At 40.4% G+C, this 4825-nt stretch overlaps 1 pseudogene; it reads left to right on the top strand.

Annotated features, from left to right (window-relative positions):
- The first annotated feature begins 206 nt into the window (after nucleotides 1-206).
- On the top strand, nucleotides 207-650 carry LOC149271047 (pulmonary surfactant-associated protein A pseudogene; annotated as a pseudogene).
- Nucleotides 651-4825: the final 4175 nt, after the last annotated feature.

Here is a 4825-nt window from a genome sequence, read left to right as displayed (position 1 = left end):
GATGTTCTTTCCAAGAATATTTTATCCAAAGGTTTTTTTTTTAACCAAATCATCAGTTGAAATATCTCTTCGTTTAATAAACGATACATTATGAAAGGTCAATGTTGGCTGGTTTCTCCTGAGAGAAGGACCTAAAAAACATTAAACAGTTAAATTATCTGTTTTGGCTATGCACAGCCCAAGGCTTCTTCTGGAGAAACCCACCGATGTTTGACCTTCACAGTGTTTTCTTTGAGGATATTAAAATAGTTTCGTCCTGTTTGGCAGTTCTCTACTTCGAAGCTGGAGCGATCTCCTCTGGGAACAAAGTATACATGAGCAACAGAAAGGAAGCTGATTACGCGACTGCAAAAGCCAACTGTGAACAGTTCCAGGGGACGCTGCCGACTCCCCAAACCAGCGCCGAGAACGCGGCCATCTCCCAGATTACGAAAGCCTTTAACAGGAGAGTGTTCCTTGGCATCAATGACATTAAAGATGAAGGGGTTTTTGTTTCTCTCAATGGGAACAAAATTGGGTATAAAAACTGGTACCCGAAACAACCGGATGGAAAAAGGGGTGAGAACTGCGCTGAGATGATGGAAATCGGACAGTGGAACGACCGGGCCTGTGGCGCTAGGAACATAGTCTTGTGTGAATTTTCATTGTGATGACTACATTATTAGTTTAAATTTAAAACATTAAGGTTTTAATAAGATTATATCGTTGTTACATTAACAATATAAAGGAGAACTTCACAGCCTCTACCATCATCTAATCAACATATTACTGTTATCTCCATCATGGTGCACAACCACATGTATGTGTATCTATGTGTGTGTATATAATATATCTGTATGTGTATCTATGTGTGTGTATATAATATATCTGTATGTGTATCTATGTGTGTGTATATAATATATCTGTATGTGTATCTATGTGTGTGTATATAATATATCTATATGTGTATCTATGTGTGTGTATAAAATATATCTGTATGTGTATCTATGTGTGTGTATATAATATATCTGTATGTGTATCTGTGTATATATAATATATCTATATGTGTATCTATATGTGTGTATATATAATATATCTGCATGTGTATCTATATGTGTGTGTATATAATATATCTGTATGTGTATATAATATATCTATCTGTGTATCTATGTGTATATATAATATATCTGTATGTGTAATTATGTGTGTATATATATCTGTATGTGTATCTATGAGTATGTGTATATATATATATATATATATATAATATATGTGTATGTGTGTTATGACGTAATGATGCAATGACCATTCCAATACGTAACTGATGCTTTTATTATACTGTCTGCTAACGGTTACAAAGAAAAACAACCGTCAACTGTCTTTTCATGTACCTGCCAGCCCCGCCCAGGTGATGACATCATGCTGGTACATCTGTATATGTATAGATGTGTGTGTATATAAAGCTTATAGAAATATATATTTGTTGGTGATAGAAAGCTGTAGATATAATAAAGAGCATTTAAACAAGATACCTTTATGCACTTTATTGGATCCATGAGAAAGAAACCCCCTTGTTTGTGTAATAATATAATACATTAATGGGGGTGACATTTATAATTATGATTAAAGAAAACACAATTCCATCAGACTTCTCTTTTAAGGTATAGGTGATGATGTCACAAAGTGGTGAAGATTCTGGATGTGTCTAGTGATGATCAGAAAGACATTTGAAGCTCTCAGCTGTGCTTTGTAATACTGTCACAGAGATTTGAAGATTCTGGCTGTGCCTAGTGATGATGTCACAAAGGCATGAAGATTCTGCCTGTGCCTAGTGATGATTTCACAATGACATGTGAAGCTATGATGTCACAATGGGGCACAGGCTATATGAACACAACATTCTGAGAGTAAGACAGACACATGGATACTCACAGGTAAGTCACATCACCCTGAACGTAAGGCTGGGGAGTCAATGAAGGTTTAAGGTCAAAGAGCAAGAGAAAAATGTGCCGGCCCCTCTCACCTTTCTTTGTATTTTGTATTTTATTTTGATTTCTGAATCTCACTTCCAAGGCAGCTGCTTTTTGAGCAAGAAATTTGAATTTCATTATTTGTGAGCCTCTATATTGATAGAGTTGCTGCTAGATCGGCCGTGCCCATGTGTAGCATTATTGTCTATGGAGAACCAACATCCTGAATTCATTGTTTCTTTCTTTATAGAGTTGGCCGTGTATCACACGACGTACAAAACGTCTGCGACGATTTTACTCACCTTGGTGACAGAAAGGTCACTCACCTCAAAGGCCAGCTCTGGCACGGAGAATACATTCACAGGACATGCCCAGAACCCAGATTGGATGTATAGGATTGCCCAATCTTCTCCCCAAACAGCCTGCCTGTGCTATAGACAAAAATAGAAATTAGAGACCATGGAGATACATTTCTTTAATCAAAATAAGAGTTTGTCGTCCCCCCATTAATCACCCCTAATGTCCCTTTGTCCCCTCTTTCACTGTGCCACACTTTTTTTCTTTCCTAATGTAGCTCATGTATAGATCATACCAACAAAAAAATGGAAACACAGAATTGCCGGTATAGATTGTCACGGAGCTGGCTAGTCCGACCGACTACCTCCGCTGTCTTGTGCTCCCTTAGCCTGGGACACCACACACTTTCCCCGGTTCCCCAGTCACTAGCCGAGACTCAGAGTAGGGTATAACATTAAGAACACTTTATTGGACACAGACACAGGTATATATATCCATATAATCACATCAACACACAGAATGAGACGTCTGAGTAACATAACCGCCCCCTTAAAATGGGGGATTCAGTTCTCCCAGGAACAATAGGGGAGATAACGGGATTAGCCTCTGATATCTTCCACCGATAGTCAGGCTGGAGCCCTGGCTGGGCACCCTGTGGAGATAATCCTGTCTGGTACACATAGTGGGGCAGGAGGCTATTCTAGCCGCCCAGCAGTTCTAAAAGTAAAACCTGTATGTCCTGGTGTTTTGGATGCTTTCCAATAAAGCCTTTCTTCAATTGTTGAACTGCTCCAAATTATGTGAATATAAATGTACGTGCACGGAGAGAGAAATAAGACACACGACACACTCTGGGTCAGGTCCAAAATCACTCTGCTTTATTTTGTTAATATTATAGATTATATAGTGTCCGGAAATAGGGACGTCAGGTTACGTAAAGCTTATTAATTGGTTAATCCTGAAACTATGCGGAAATAGGCAGAAAGGCAGAAAACAGTTAGATACTTTCCTGCAACTAGATATAGTCAGGATGGCGCTTGCGGTTAGTAAAACATAGATAATTGAATACACTGCTACTTGCGTCTCCCACGTATCTGCGTGAGGTGTAACCCTTTATTGGTCGAGGCCATCTTATATTCATTAAAGCAATAAGCGTTTCTTGCTGATATATAGTGGTTCCATAACAGTCCCCCCTTGAATATATAATGGCCAACTGTCCCTAATCCTGACAGATCCTACCGGACATGATCCCGCATCCTCTTCACCTGCAGTGGCGACAAATTATCCCTACTGGATAAAATCCCGGTTTCAGGTCTTGGACATGTCCCTCGGATCTATATGTCCCTACACGGGACGGGGATTACCGTTGGGGGTGACTATCGAGTCGAATGCTGTTTCATAAGAAGGCGCAAGGCTGCTTGGCTCAGTATCATCGTACATAAGCATTAAAGGGGTTGTCAATGGTTACCATACGTCGGATGGATGGGCCAGCATTTGGAGCCAGGGGATTAGGTGGAGGATCACTTTGAGGCTCTTTCCATTCTGGATTATTTGACAGACTCCGCCTTTTTCTGCCAGAATCATATCTGTGCCATGCGATTCTGAAAAGTCATCTGGGTTGCGGCCTCCAATTGATCCGAAAGTCCTTGGAGCGCATCTCGGGCTTTATACTCATCTGGGACCCCCCTAGGAACTCCTATTACATCTATATACACATGGGGGTCGAAGCTTCCCTCGGGGGCTTTTGAGACACTGCGTTTCTTACGGAACAGGGTAGACTGGGCCTCAACAGCTTCTGGCTCTTCCGACATTATAAATAACGGCATTATAACTTTGGCCAGTGCACATTCACCAGTCCAACTACCTTCTAATCTGGTGCGCAGTTTCATGTCTCCACATAGCCAATAGATGTCTCCCAGAGAATATACTTGATTCTGTGTGGGGGGACCGGTCAAATTGCTGTATTCAGCACAATTACCATTAGAGAATTTACCAAGAAATTTGCCTGTTCCTTTGGTGTTTGAAATACAAATGTAAGTGCCAGAATATATAGTAATTCCTCCGTTGAGCTTGGGAGCCTCGATTAATAGAGGATATTCTCTTTTCCATTTCTCACATTCGGTGAATTTGTTACTGGTATTGGTATAAAGACTCAATAGACATAACAGTGACTGATAGGGCAACTGTAGGGGTACTGTACCCAGATGTGGACGGGCTCTACCACACACATAGCAATTGGACTTATTGTGCTTAATAGCAGAATATTGCATCCACTCGAGCCATAGATTAATATCATTATATCCAGTTTCTATGGCTACAGTATCATCATAAGTGGGATTCGCTATAGCTATCATACGTTGAATGGCGCGCAGGGCATTATATGGAATTTCCGGTAGTTTCGAAACTGATTGGTTTGATGGTTTACCTTGTGGCTCTTTCCATTCTAAACTATTGTACATATCTTTAAGATAGAAGGGGGCCTTGCCGCTCATGAAACCATATTTGTAAATCCCGAAAATATATTTTCGAGCATCAGTTGGCCCGGGGATTCTCTATAGTAAGGGTGTATCGTTGGTTAT

Source organism: Sceloporus occidentalis, unplaced genomic scaffold, assembly GCF_023333645.1.
Source record: "Sceloporus occidentalis isolate IW3139 unplaced genomic scaffold, rSceOcc1.0.p SCAF_586, whole genome shotgun sequence".
NCBI classification, from domain to species: domain Eukaryota; kingdom Metazoa; phylum Chordata; class Lepidosauria; order Squamata; family Phrynosomatidae; genus Sceloporus; species Sceloporus occidentalis.
This window is presented reverse-complemented; position numbering and strand designations above follow the sequence as displayed.